This window comes from Phascolarctos cinereus, unplaced genomic scaffold (genome assembly GCF_003287225.1).
Source record: "Phascolarctos cinereus isolate Bilbo 61053 unplaced genomic scaffold, phaCin_HiC Scaffold_2;HRSCAF=192, whole genome shotgun sequence".
NCBI lineage: Eukaryota > Metazoa > Chordata > Mammalia > Diprotodontia > Phascolarctidae > Phascolarctos > Phascolarctos cinereus.
The window spans coordinates 152,731,487-152,747,625 of NW_027555625.1; the positions used below are offsets into that span (position 1 = coordinate 152,731,487).

General features: G+C 37.8%; 1 pseudogene; it reads left to right on the top strand.

The window, feature by feature from the left end:
* Nucleotides 1-14,430: 14,430 nt before the first annotated feature.
* On the top strand, nucleotides 14,431-15,616 carry LOC110207401 (annexin A2-like; annotated as a pseudogene).
* Nucleotides 15,617-16,139: the final 523 nt, after the last annotated feature.

Here is a 16,139-nt window from a genome sequence, read left to right on the forward strand (position 1 = left end):
ATTCTAGCCACTGCCTCTAGCTAGCCACTGCCCCCAGGCTCCCTATCACAACTTCCTCATATGCCTCACTGTCTAATTAGAATAGCAGGTGTGCCCATGTTCTCAAACACATCATCCATTTAGCCTCAGACAGGACCACAATAGCCAGCCAGCCATTTTGTCCCAGACAGGACCACAACAGCCAGCCAATCAGAAAGTAGTATCAACAGGATATGGACCAGGATGTTTGACCACTAAATCACAGGCTAAATGGATACCTGCGCAGTGATAGAAAAGAACTGTCCTAAGATAAAGTTATGATGTAGAGAGGCTTATTATAATATCATTATCATACATAAATGTCCCCCATTGGGCTTTTCTTGAAATTGCATGTGAAATTCCACCAATCCTCAGGATCTCTCCTCATTTTAATAAACTCCTCTATTTTAATAATCATATATTCTGCAATGCATATTCATATATTCTGTTATATAATCAGTTTTGTTCACTCTATAAAAATTCCTATCTTTGCTCTGCCAAAGGGCCGGTTCCTTCTTGGAGCCCAGCCCACTTTCTGAAAGGCGTAATTCTCAATAAATGCCTTTGCTTTGCTTAGAGATGGTCTGAATCTGTGAATTCTTTCAAGATAACCCTAAAACCCACCCTGAATCTCAAATCTGAAAGCAAACTTAGAGATCTTTTTATATACCTCCTTAACTTTTAGTTGAGAAGTCTCTGAAAAGTTATGATTTGCCTTACATCACACAAGTAGTAAATATCAAAGCCAAGATTAGTAACTATGTCTTTGTGACTTCAATACAAGTGTAATTTCCACTGCCCCATAGTACAAATAAAGTTCTTCCTACCTAGTGAAAAGGCCAACGAAAAGAGTCTACAAACTGTGAACTGAAGCATCATTTGCACTTCTAAACTAGCAATGTAATTGAGCACTCACTGATCGAACAGCAATTGACCTATCAGTCATAAATCATCAACTTTATTACCCAACAATTAGGCAGAGAAAAGAGCATGGGTCTCAGTTTAAACTAAGAAGTTGTTAATTACTGTGTTTACCAATGGGTTCTCTTTCCCAGACCAAACTCAACAGAGAAAGCTGTGCTAGTTACCAAGTTTGTTTGTTACAATCTTGGCAGGGAGGCCTACTTCAAGCTGAGGTTAGCCTCATTATTATGGCCCAGTTCATCTATTATCTTATGTATATTTTCCAAGGTATTGTCACAAAAATATTCCCAGGTTTTCTGTTTTCATTCATTTGGTAATTTGACAACCTGAAAGAGGAAAGAGGGAAACATATCTCCTTGACATTTGGGTGACAGCATTAGAGGAAAACAATTCTCTTTACCACCTTATGAAGAAGTCAGACTCCCAACACTTTTGACAAATATGGCTCTCTATTCTTTTCAGTCACAAGGTCATTTAATCATTGCTCACTCATAAGTAGAAATGATAAATGGAAAACAGAGGATAAAATAGCTTCTCTTGAGGGAGGGAAGAGAGGTAATAGTCTGACTCCCATTAGCTCAGCCTCTAATCTAGATTTGCTATGTGGAAGGACCCTCCTTATGCATAGTACCCTGAACTCTTCTCCTTGAAGAAAATAGTCTGAATCTAATTTCTCTCTAAAAGTTGTTAGTGTTATATTATGTTTGTCTTTTTTGTGGCCCAGAAGGAGAAAAGCACAAGAATCAATCAGCTCTGAAATGCTAAGATAATGTGAAAGTACGTTGTAAATCTGAAAGCACTATATGTTTTCATTTCTCTTTCTATTTTTCTTCCTTTTATTTTTTCTTCCTTCCTTCCTTCCTTTCTTCTCTTTCTTTTTTTCCTTGTTTTATTCTTTTTTTTGAAAGTCACAGTACTATCACAAAATGAAGTGCCTGGACTGCTGAGGATAGGAGGATTCATAGTTTTTGTTCCAGAGACAAGAATCATTCCTCTTCAACCTTGGGTAGAGGACACCATGTTGCTGTCATTGTTGCTTGTCATTCATTCTTGAAAAGTATAATGATATCAGGAAGACATGAGATGCAAATGAATTGGATTTAAGTGAGGGAGGGCTGTGCAAAGTCCCCAGCCTCACTTTTCTCCTCTGGAGCCACCAGGGTTCAGTGGCAAAGTATAGATCAGGATAACTGGAGATAGCCCCCAGAGGATATCATATCATAAAGTTGAAGGAGGGTTTTTTAGAGACCAGTTAGAATTCAGTATTATCAGCATACAAAGACTATCTGGTCTAACATAATTACATAGAAGAGGAAAAAAGAAGCCGTGTAGATGTTAAGTGAGGGGCCCAAGATTAAACAGCTAGTAAGAAATAGAACCAGAGCTATGTGTATGCTACAGACCAATGAAGGAGCTGAAACACACTCAGTGATCTTAGTTCTTAGACCTTAGAAGATGTGAGTTCATTTTTCAGTGTTCATTGATTTGATATATTACTAACAAACTTTAAAACCTTATAAACATACTATTTTTTACTATTTTCTTTGAATAATGAATTAGAAAATCAGTCTCCTTTTAGGAAATTAGAGACAAGTAAAGAAGAAATATATAAACAAACTATACACAAGATAAATAGGAAATAATTAAAAGAGGGAGGGCTCTAGAATAAAAAGAGGCTGGAAAAAGCTTCCCAGAGAACAGAAAACATTCCTGGACCTCACATGGCCCACAACACTCCCAAGCAGGCAAGAACCAGATTAAAATGTAATTTGGAAATATTTAACAAAATAAATAAAAACAGAATAGAACACAGATAATATTTATATGTGTTTTTTCTAAGTCAATATGTAGCCTGCAAGGATCTTTATGTACAATATAATAGCCTTATTTCTATCATCACTGTGTAGAGATTTTAGAGGGAAATCAGCTGGTAGAAATATATTTTCAGAGAATTTGTTGAATATGTGCATGATTGGCATAGAATCAGAGCATCTTAGATTCAAAAGGAACTCCAGAGATCACCTAGTCCAAGCTATACCATAAGAAGAATACCTTCTATTACACCCCTGACCATACAACCTCAACAACAAACTTCAGTGACAAGAAACTCATACCTCTGAGACAGGCCGTTCCAGTTTTGAATAATCCTAATTACTCTGAACCTTATTAGATCATTCATGAAGACAGAGCAAAGTCCCAAAGAGTGGTTCTAATTCTTGAGTGAATAAGGATAAGGTGACCTGAAAATTTGGATGGTATTCATAGGTAAAATCATGTTTTTATGAGTATCACCAGCTCTAGGCTCACTCTCCCAAATGATCAATCACACTCACCTCTCAGGGTGCCCACAGAGCAGCTTAAAAGTTCTCCCTCGGGGATCTATGGGTTTGGACAGATAGAAGTTACCTGCCCACCAAGTAAAAGATGGTGGAGTGTGGGAGTGAAGAGAGGGAAGTATCCCTAGTAACAACTAAATAAAAACAGCAGCTAAGAATCAAAAGGGAACGCATGGTATGTATGTGGTTAACACATGGGACAAAGGGATAAATTCACTACTCTTTCACTTGAAGTGGTTTTTCTTCTTTCATAGAGTCATCATGAAGTTTTCCCTGTCTAGAGTCCATGGCTCATACTTTTCTCTTTCATGAAGTGTCACTGTCCTAAAGCTGCCACCACTCTAAGTTTACTTGTTTTTATATCCATCAGCAGATACATCTTCTGTCATTCATTATTATCATTCCAGAGGCCGTGCATGCTACCACCTACACTTTCTGGGAGAACTCTATTTTTCTACATTTGTCTTCAGGTCTTTCTGGGTTGGTTTGTTTGTTTTTCTTTTTTTGTTCTTTTGTTTTGTTTTTTGGAGACGGTTGTTCTGGGTTTGTTGTTGTTGTTACTTTTGTTTTTTTCCACTACCACTCCAGCAGTCCCTGCTTCTACTTCTGTTCACCTCTGCTCAGGCTCTGGTTCTTTCAGTGGAACATCTGGATCTTTCTAACTCACATGGTGCCATGGGTACTCAATCCTTAAAAACACTCATTCACCTACCATCAGGAAAGACTAAACACAAAAACCAGAGGTACCATGTGCTGACCTGGCTGCCAGGTGGAGGAATTCAGCCATCTGCTCCTTCCCTGCCAGACAGCTCAAAGCAGTCTTTCATCATTCATCCATCTGTATGTATATTCAGTTCCAGCTCAGCCACTCCAGAGTCATCAGTTCCTCAGGCTCTACAACCAATGAGAAGATTTCATCTTTATGCAATATCAATCTCTGAGTCATCATAGCCAGAAACTGGCTCTCAAAGTTCTACATGTTGGAAACCAGGCAAAGAATAGATACAGATATGTTCCATATACCCCATCCTGGAGAGCAAATATGAATATGGTCTCTCTCTTCTACATGCAAACAAGGAAGAGAAGAAGACGTTCATTACAGCATATCAGGTGTCAGTGATTTTGCTAACCTTTCATAAAGGGCACTCTTACTACTGATGGAAAGTCACCTTTATTTCACAATTAGTCCTATGATTTCTTATTATACTGTCCCCACACACAAAAAAAATATGCTACAAGTATGGAATGATGAATAACTTACTAGTCATTCACAAATTTGAATAGTTAGTCATCTGTGTGAAGTGATCAGCCATCCCCTACAAGTTGCCCTCACTGTTGCCTGAAAATCACCATAAGTAATTTATTCCTTATATTAAGAATTTCTTCTGAGACTTTCTCTTTTGAATGCAAAGAGGTCTTAAGATCAGGAAATCTGGGTTTGAATTCAAGATCCATCACTTAGTAGCTATTTGACCTTGTGCTTATCATTTAAAACTTAGTTAATTTCTTTGCAAAACATGGAATGATAATGCTTCTACCTATATTAGAGATTTATTGTGCATTTCAAATGAGCTAACCCAGAAAAGTGATTTGAGGTTTATAAGAGCTACATAAATGCCATTATTTTTAAGTCACTAATATTGATGCAAATGAATTATCATATGATTTCTTTGAGAGTGAGAGAAGATGGAAACAGTGTGGAATGGTACTTACTGGCAGAAACTCCTGTATTCAAAATCAGCCTCATATATTCTCTTAGTTGTATTACTCTGGGTAAGTCACTTTCTCTTTATGAACCAAGGGCTCAGAGGATAATCCAAGCACTTAGCTCACAGGGTTGCCATGAGCATCAAATAAGATAATATATGTAATATACTTTGAAAACTTTAAATCACTATATAAATGCAAGATATTGTTATCATCATGGACAACATAAAAATATGAGGTGTATTGAGATTGAGGGAGTAGAAGAGGTAGAAGTATAGAGGAAAGTGGGAATGTCAAAAAGAAGAAAGAGTGAGTCAGTGCAAAGAGAAGCTTTTCCTACCTCATAATATATTTTATACGTAAGGATTAAAAATGTCCCCCTACCAAAAAAAGAGCCCAAGTAGAATAAATTTTGCATATCCTTTGACCTAACAATATGACTGCTAGACATACCCCAAAAAGAAACAAAGAAAATCTTCTACATGTGCAAAAATATTTATAGTATTTATGGGGAAGGCAAAGAACTAGAAACTATGAGATTATCTATTAATTGGAAACGGTTTAACAAATTGTATTACATGAATATATGGAATATTTTACTACGCTATAAGACATTTTGAAATAGATGGTTTCTTAGACACCTGGGAAAACTTGCATGATCTGATGCAGATTAGAATCAGCAGAACCAGGAAAATAGTTAATATTGTAACATTATGAAAATGAACAATTCTGAAAAACTTAATGAGTCTTATCAACACAGTTGTCAAGCACGATTCCAGGAGACTAATGATTTGAATTGCTATTCACCTTCCGACAGAAAGGGAATGGATTCAATAAATAGAACAAAACATACTTTTTTTTTTTGCACACAGCCAATATGGGGATTTATTTTCCTATGTTTATTTACTACCAAGGTTTTGTTTTTCTTTTCTTTTTTTCATTTGGCAGAATAGGAAAAAATAAATTCTTGTTAAGTAAAAAAAAAATAAGATTTATTTTTTTAAAAGTTAAGTAGAAAATATTGTATGTAACTTTTTTCACATTATAATTTTACCATGAAAAAGTGTGTATACATCTATATTATCAATTTCCAAAAAAAAATCTACTAATACAAATATAACAATACAAATTCATTAGACATAATCTTTGCTTCCTAGCTATTCTTCACATTCTTCTTTATGCTATTTGTCCTTATATAAAATACATTGCAGTGTCTTTGATTTTCATGATGATAAGTCTAAGGCACTGAGAGTACCTTCTTAAACTATTTTTTAAAAAAAGGTCTGGTATAGTCTTAGAGTTACCATTCATTGGTGGATATACAGAAGAACCAATTAGTTGGAAAGAACAGGCTAATAGATTGTCAAATACCAAGTAGATAGCTTGGGAAATAGCTAGTTCAGTAGAAAATAGAAATAGATAAATGTTTGGGGCATTTGGATGTCTCTATCATGAGGTGGGGCAGGGAAGCAGTTGATCTTTGAGATATAGCAGTTCTCTATCATGGATTGTGTGTAGCAGTGGTGGCCAACAAGAGATTTTTCCCCAACTGCACCCCAAGAATCCACTGGAGGACACCAGGATGTTCATAGAGGCACTACACCCTCAAGTGTGAGGAACAGTGAGAAATTTTCCCAAATATGCTGTGTAAAACCTGGAAAGACTGGGTTTCAGATGGTAGCTGTTCAAATTCCATTTTATCAGGAATTTGTTTTGTCATATTATGTTTCTTTTCTAAGATAGATGATATTTTCTTGGGAATCAATCCAAAGATTCTTTCTGTTAAGGAAGGTTTCCTGATTTTTTTTAATTCTTTTTCTCTGATTTCTTGATATCCTAATCTTACCTTTTTTTTTTTTTTTGCCTTTTAGGCAACTGGGCTAAGTGACTTGCCCAGGGTTACACAGCTAGTAAGTGTTAAGTGTTTGGTCTGAGGCCGGATTTGAACTCAGGTCCTCCTGACTTCAGGGCCGGTGCTCTATCCATTGTGCCACCTAGCTGCCCCTCTAATCTTACCTTTTCTCCAGTACTGGTATGTCCTAAATCCTTAGAACCTACCATTTTCTGTACACATGGTTCCCATGAGCCCAAGGTACACGATGGGAGTCCAAGACTCTCCTCTCTCCCTCATTCCCCATGTCTAACCAGTTGCCAAGTCTTATTGCTTCTACCTCCACATAACTTACATCTGTCTGGTTTTCTCTATTTACATACCCACCACTCTGGTTTAGGATTTCACCCATCTCTCCCTTGGACTATTTCAACTGCCTGCTAATTGGTCTCCCAGCTTTGAGTTTCTCTTCTCTGAAATCAATCAATCAATCAACATTTATTAAACACCTCCTTTGTGCCAGGTACTGTGCCAAGGACTAGGGTTACAAAAAGAGGCAAAAGACAGTTTCTGCCCTCAAGGAGCTTTCAATCTAATGGAGGAAAAAAACATGCAAACAAATATATACAAAGAAAGCTATATACAGGATAAGCAGGAAATAATTAACAGAGGGAAGGCACTAGAATTAAGAGGGTTGGGAAAGACTTCAAGGGAAAAAAATGAGACTTTAGTTGGGCCTTAAAGGATACCAGGGAAGTTAGTAGGTGGAATTGAGAAGGGAGAGTAGACATGGGAGACAATCAGAGAAAATGCTTGGAACCAAGAGATGAAAGTTCTTATTTGTGAAACAGTACGAAGCCGGTGTCTCTGGTTCTAAGAGTATGTGGCAGGGAGAAAGGTGTAAGAAAATTTGAAAGTTAGGAGGTTAGATTATGAATGACTTTGAATGCCAAAAAGAGGATTTTATATTTGGTCTTGGAAGCAGGTAGGGAGCCACTGGAGTTTCCTGAGTATGGGAGTGACATGGTCATATTTCCCTTCAGGAAAATCACTTTAGCGATAGAATGGAGGACGGACTGGAACGGGGAGAGACTGAAACAGGCAGCCCTATTGCCAGTCTATTGCAATAATCCAGGTATAAGGTGATAAGGGCCTGCAATAAAGTATTGTCAGTGTCAGAAAAAAGGATGGAAGACTTAGAAGTTGCAGAGGTGAAATCAATAAGCCATGGCAACAGCTTCAATATGGTGTGTGGCAGGGACGGAGGGGAGGATTGTGAGAAATATTGAGGAGCTAAGCATAACTCCTAGGTTGCAAGCTTGAGGAACTGGGAGGATAGTGTTGCCCTCTACAGGAATAGAGAAGGTAACGGGGGGAAGGTTTAGGGGAACAGATAACGAGTCCTGTTTTGGACATGTGTGCTTTAAGATGTTTACTGTTTATCCACTTTGCAATGACTGAAAGGCAGTTAGATATGTGGGATTGGAGGTCAGCAGAGACGTTAGGGCAGGATAGGAAGATTTAAGAATCATCTTTCATCCCCATTAACAATCATCTTACATCTCTTCTGACCTTTGTAGCTGAACTCCTAAATTTTCCACATAGCTGCCATATTGATATCCCTAAAGCACAGATCTGAATATGTTGTTCCCCTGTTCAAAAGGATCTAGTGGTTCCCAGTTGCCTCTAACATAAAATACTAACACCTTTATTTGGCATTTGAAATCCTCTACAATCTGACTAGAAGTGACTTTTCCAGGCTGATTGCACAGTACTTTCCTGTATAAGACTTTACATTCCAGCCAAACTAGCCTAGGTATTGCTGCTTGGACATGCCATTCCATCACCTCTCTGTGTGTCTTTGTATAGGTTGTTCCTCATGCTATGAACATTCTCTCTTCACTTTCACATCTTAGAATATCTACTATCCTTTACAGCTCAGCTTAAGGATCACCTACTACAAGAAGGTTATCCTGATTCCTCCTCCCTCCACTTAATAATGGCTTTCCCCTGAAAATTACTTTGTGATACATACATACATACATATATGTGTACATATATATGTATATATGCACACACATACACACATATACATATATGTATGTATATATACACATACCCATATGTGTATATATGTATGTATATATGTATATTATGTATATTACATATCCACACCTTTCTCACATGTAAATATTTATTCATATATACTATATATGTATAAATACAATAGATAGATAGATAGATAGATACATACATACATACATACATACATATACTTTTTCCATCCAACACCTTCCAACATGCCCAGCACATAGTACAGGCTCAGTGTTTTTTTTTTAATTGAACTAAACAGAAATTAATTATATAAAGCCATCACTGTCCTAAGTACTATGAGCATATAAAGTAATTGAAGGCATAATCTCTGCCCTCAGAAGGAGGGATTATATTCCAGGGATCAGACCAACACAAATGAAAGAACTGAAGATCAGTGCAGCCATGAAGAGTGTCAGTGACTCTAAGAACAATAGAAGTTCAGAAAAGAGATCAAAGTGGGCCGAAGTGTTAGAAGGACTGATGTAAGAAGTGGAATTTCCATTCAGTTGATTTCAGCAAACGTTTATTAAATTGCTGAGTATAGTGCATATGAATGCTGAATTTGAAGTCGAGGACAGCCTAGATTAGAATTATAGCTCCTATACTTATTATTTATATAGACTATGAGTAAGTTATTTAACCTAAGATTCATTGGATGGCTGTGTAGCATAATGGATACACAGCAAGGCCTAGAATCAGGAAGACTTATCTCCCTATATTCAAACCCAGCCTCAACTACTTACTAGCTGTGTGACCCTGGGCAAGTGATTTAACCATGTACAACTCTTCCTCATCTGTAAGATAAGCTAGAGAAGGAAAATGGTAAACCACTCCAGTATCTTTGCCAAAAAAACTCTGAAAGGGGTCACAAAGACTCAGACATGACTGAAAAATAACCAAACAACAAAAAGATTCACTGCACTTGAAATTGTTCAGTCAGAATCTTCTAAACACATGCTATATGCTAGGCACTTTGTTAGGTGCTAAAGACATATTTTTTAAAAGTTTCATATCCTCAAAGAGCTTACAGTCATGGAGGAAATGAAAGAGTTCACATATAAGAAAATACAAGATGTTTACAAAGTAAATAGGTGAGTCAAGGAGAGATCAGGAAAGGCTTAGGGTATAGAACACAGATTACCAGAAGGTGACCACACTGACTGCCATACAGACAAATCCAAAGGCATTTAAAGTTCTGAGTATGAGAGCATCTGTAAGGAAAGCCCCCTCCCTCACAAGTCGTTTTTAGCCTTGTTCTTCCCTGTTATTCTAAAAAATGGAGTGGGGGGGTAGTTGAAAGCATGGAGAAGAAAGGATTATTATTTCATAAACAGATTAATTTAGTCAGTCACCAAAAACATTCATTAAGCGCCTACTTCGTACCAGGGACTATGCTAAGTGCTGGGGATACAAAAAGAGGCAAAAGACAGTCGCTGTCCTCAGGGAGCTCACAGTCTAATGGGGAAAGACAACAAGCAAACAAATACCTACAAACAAGCTATATTCATGATAAGTGGGAAATCATCACCAGAGAGAAGGTGCTAGAATTCAGAGGGATTGGGAAGGTTTTCTGTAAAATATGGGATTTTAGCTCTTTGGTGAAAGTATCGCCGCTGCAGCCGCGTGGAGTCGGCAGTTGCTGCCTCTCCTCCTGACTCACCGCTGTTCTTCCTACCGAGGAGTAGGTCGGTCAGGAAGCCGCTCCACTGCCATGACATTCAAAGACGCTGGCAAGACCCCTGTGGAGCCCGAAGTGGCCATTCATCGGATTCGGATCACCCTCACCAGCCGCAATGTGAAATCCCTCGAGAAAGTGTGTGCCAACCTAATTAAAGGAACCAAAGAAAAGAACTTGAAAGTGAAGTTTGAATGCCCACGAAGACACTTCGAATCACAACTAGAAAAACTCCTTGCAGTGAAGGTTCAAAGGCTTGGGATCGGTTCCAGATGAGAATCCACAAACGCCTTATTGATTTGCACAGTCCTTCTGAAATTGTTAAATAGGTCACTTCTATCAGCATTGAAGCCAGGTGTAGAAGTTGAAGTCACCATTGCAGATGCCTAACCAATCATCTATTTTAATAAATTGATTGCAACTATTAAAAAAAGTAAAATAAAATATAGGATTTTAGTTGGGACTTAAAAAAAGCCAGGTTAAGTTAAGAGGCAGAAATGAGAAGAGAAAGCATTCTAGGAATGAGGGACAACTAGGAAAATTGCCTGGAGTCCAGAGATAGAGTGTCTTGTGTGAGGAACAGCAAAGAGGTCAGTGTGACTGGATCAAAAAATACGTATAAAGTGTAAGAAGATTGGGAAAGTAGAGGTGGTAGGGTGGGGAAAGAGTCAGGTTATAAGGGGTTTTGAATATCAAATACAGAAGTTTGTATTTGAGGAGCCACTGAAGTTTATTGAGTAGGGGGTGACATCTTCAGTTCTGCACTTTAGGAAAATCTCTTTGTGTCTGATTGGAGTGGAGAGAGACTTGAGGCAGGCAGACCCACAAGCAGATGATTGCAATAGTCCAGGTGTGACGTAATAAGGGCCTGCACTGGAGTAGTGGCAATGCCGGTGGAGAGAAGGGGACATATTCTAGAGAAGTAGCAAAAGTGAAATCGCAAATTACAGATATTACCTGGCTTTCTAGGGAACTTAAAGTTTTTAAAGCATTCTTTCATACATGAATTATCTCTTCTGAGCTTCACCAGAACCCTATGAAATAAGCAGCTATTATTATTTCCATTTTATGCTTGGGGGAATACTCTAAAAATCAAGGTCCTCCATATTCTCTTAATTGCATGTGACATATTGATGACTGCATCAAGCCTCAGGACTGTGCAAAATCTCTTAGGAGACATTATTGAACACAGTTTGTCTTATCTATCCAAGAGAAAACATGTAATTGTTGAAAAAAGCATAAATTTATACCATGAATGACCAGGGCAGATTGCATAGTCACATTTCACTTCCAATTCTTGAAAAGTCTATGCCTGTAATATAATTCACTCTTAGTGCAACTGAGGATGGGTCAAATTAGTCTGCAAAACAATTTGGAATTATGCAAGGAATGTGACAACTCATTATATACCACCTTTAACCCAATGATCCCATCTACTCCAAGGTAGTCAAAGATAGAAAAAAAAAAAGGACGAGTATATCAATTTATTCACTATGACACTTTTCTGTGGTAACAAAGAACTGAAAGAAAGTGAATGTTCACTAGCTGAGGAACAGCTAAACAAACAATGACATATGAATATAATAGAATATTATTGTACAGTAAAAAATGACAAAGATAAGGAATTCAAAGAAACATTAGAAGACTTATACGAACTGATGACAAATGAAGAAAAAAGAACGATAAATGTTATCGTAATAATGTAAATGAAAATAGAACTAATAGGAAGAGAAACTGAATAATTATAATGATCAACTGTGGTTAAACAATACAGGAGACAGAATGTTGTAGAAATTGTAAGACAAGGTTACTATATTGGATGTTTGTGCTATCAGCACCATTGTCATTATTATTAGTATTGTTGTTGTTATTATTATTATTATTATTATTATTATTATTACCTACAAGGAAGAGGTCAGTGTTGCAGGTGGATGTGGAAGCTATCTATCCAGAATAGCATACGGTATAAAACAATAAGCATTAATGTGTTTTAAAATATGTGGTTTATTAAGAATTCTAGCTTTTTTTCTCTCTCTACAGACTTGCCAACTCTGTGTTTCTCAATTTGGTAATTATGAAATGCTTATCACCAAGAACAGGGCTTTATATTGATCATTGGTTTTACATTTATGTTAGGAGAGTCAGCCTGACAAAAATGGTTATAGTGCTGGACTTAAAGAGAGGAAACCTTGGGCTGTAATTCCACTCCAGATATTTAACAGCTGGGGATAACTCTGAGCAAATCACTCTAGCTCTTTGAGCCTCAGTTTCTTCATCTATAAAATGAAGGCATAGGCTGCCATGACTTAACTCCCAAGTTCTCCTCTGGCTCTAAATCTATAATATGATGGTCCATATTAAATGCCAACTCAGATAATTTTGACTTCTCTCTGATTTATCATTAGAGCATTTTGTATTCCAGTCTTAATTCTCCAAATTACTAGCTATCATTGCCAACTTGATTCCCTTTGAAAACCTAATCAAATGTTATTTAATCTCATCCAAGCCATTTAGGAGGATACAGAGTTATATCTACTGAGAGTGGCAGCCAAGGGAGCTCCATTGAATATCTACTCCTACCTGATGCTTCTCTTTTAACAACGTCCTCTGGAGTTGGATTTTTCTCCCTAATTCTAAGATCACTTTTTTGTTACTTAATCAAGACTACCCACTGTAAGAGTTACTGTAGCAGGCTGTTATTGCCTATTCTGGTATTTCCCATAACCTTCTTTTCCTTAAAGTTCTCAGAGGCACTTAGTGATCTGTATAATATTTATTATAGTTATGATGGCTATATTTATTTAATCAACCAGTCACTAAGCAGTGATTAAATGTTACATACCAAGCATACATGTGCAAAACAAAGAAACAGTGATCTCTGCCCTCAAGCAGCTTATATTCCAGAGACAACATACACATATAATTATATGTGTGTATATATGGGGGGGGTACCAGAAGCTGGGAGGGGGTCAGGGAAAACTTGATGAAGAAAGTAATGTTTGAACAAAATTTTGAAAGAAACAAGGGATGTGAAGAGGCAGAAGTAAGGAGAGAAAGACTTATAGACATGGGGGCCAACATATACAAATAAATGGAGATGAGACACGGAGTGGAATGTATCAGGAAGAAAGCTGGCTGAGTTATAGAGAGTGAGAAGGGGGAGAAGTATACATAATTATGTTGGAAAGGTAAATTGGAACCAGATTGTAAAGGGTTGTAAATGTCAAACACAGAACTTATATTTGACATGAAAGGAAACTAAGGAACTATTATAGTTTACCAGGTAATAAAACAATACAGTCAGTTCTGTCCTTTAGGAAAAACACTTTGGTTACTGCTTATTGGATAAATTGGAGACAGGGCTCTCAAGGCAGGGATGACAATTTTGAGTCTATTATAATAGTTCAGTTGAGAGTTGATAAAGACCTAAACTAAAGCAGTAATGGTCATATGAGTAGAAAAAAAAATGGGCTAGATGTGAGATGCTGCGGAGGTAGAATTGACAAAACCTGGTAACTGATTAGATATATGTGGCAAAGGGGATTGAGGAGTTGAGGATAACTGTATGGTTCTGAAACTGGGTGAATGGAGATAGGGTGTTACACTTGATAGAAATAGGGACATGCTTTACAGTTTAAAACAAAATTTTCTCTAAAGGCTGGGAAGTAGATAGGGTAAATATTATATTTCCATTTCACAAAGAAACAGGTTTTATGGTTATTAAATGCTCTCGGAATCTAAGCTTTATCCACATTGAAAGCTACTCAGCAGCCCATCCAAGCAGTCCTCACGTCTGCCTGAAGCCCAACTAGCTCCCTGCTCTCCAAGCACCTGGTGCAGCTTCTTTCAAGATGTCTACAATTCATGAAATTTGGTGCAAATTCAATTTGGAGGGTGATCATTCTACACCTGCAAGTACATATGGCACGTACATACGCATAAGGCTTATAACAACTTTGATTCCAAGAGAAATGCTATAAACATTGAGACAGCCACCAAGACCAAAGGGGTGGATGAAGTTAACCATTGTCAACATTCTGACAAAAATAGGGGCAGCTAGGTGGTACAATGGATAGAGCACTGGCTCTGAAGTCAGGAGGACCTGAGTTTCAATCCGGCCTCAGAGCAAACACTTGACACTTACTAGCTGTGTGACCCTGGGCAAGTCACTTACCCCCAATTGCCTAAAAAAAAAATTCTGACAAAATTGGAGCAATAAACAAAGGTAGGATGTTGCCTTTGTCTATCAGAGGACCAAGCAGGAATTTTTCAGCACTGAAATCTGCCATATCTGGCCACCTGGAGACAATGATTTTGTGCCTTGGGCCTTTGAAAATACCTGCTCAGTATGATGCTTCAGTGCTGAAAGCCTCCATGAAAGACCTGGATATTGAAGATTCCTTCAATGAGATCATCTGCTCATGGATAAACAAAGAACTCTATGAAGTTAACAACGTCTACAGAGAAATGTACAAGACTGATTTGGAGAAACACATTATTTCAGACATGTCTGGTGACATCCACAAATGGGTAGTTGCCCTGGCAAAGGGCAAATGGGCAGAGGATGGCTCTGTGATTGATTATAAGCTAATTGAACAAGATGCTCAGGAACTCTATGATGCAGGAGTGAAGAGGAAGGGAACCAATGTCCCTGGATGTATTATGCCCAAGAGCAGTGTGCCACCTCCAGAAAGATTTGAAAGGTGCAAGAGCTATAGCCCTTATGATATATTGGAGAGTATCAAGAAAGAGATCAAAGGAGGCCTCAAAATGCCTTCCTCAACCCCATCCAGTACATTCAGAACAAGCCGCTGTACTTTGCTGACCACCTTTATGATTCCATGAAGGGCAAGGGTACCCACGACAAGGTCCTGATCGGGATCATGGTCTCCCAACAGTGAGGTGGATATGTTGAAAATTAGATCTGAATTCAAGAGGAAGTATGGAAAATCTCTGCATTACTTAATCCAGCAAGACACAAAAGGAGACTGCCAGAAGGCCCTCCTGTATCTGCGTGGAGGAAATAACTAAAAGCCATGTGTAAAAAAAAATGACCAAAGCAGTTGTAATAGCCAGAAACAATGCTTTCTGTTCTTCCCCTTTTAATTTTAGAAAATCAACTTGTGGTAATTTACAACCAACAGTAACTCATAGTAGTCCTTATTAGGGTGATGCTACTCATTTTTTTACACTTTTTTAACCATATATGCATTGCTTGGCTTTCCTCAAGTTTTCTCCTTAGCCAAAGGAATGAACATTCCAAGAGAACGGAATTGAAATCTCTGACGTAAAACACTTGGCTTCTGGTGTACTGTGTCATCAAAGACAACAACAGCAGCCAAAGACAAAATCCTATGTGAAACACACCACAACCCTGGGAATATGTGGCTTCCCTTATGTTACTCTGACCTGCAGATTAGAGAAGCTCCTAGGTAGGGCAGATCAAAAGAATGGTTACTCAATTGCTCAGAAGTAGTACCAATTTTTCTGGCAGGAACAGGACCATGGGAATACCTCTGTTAAGGGATTGCACTGACAACTAAGGAAAGTATCT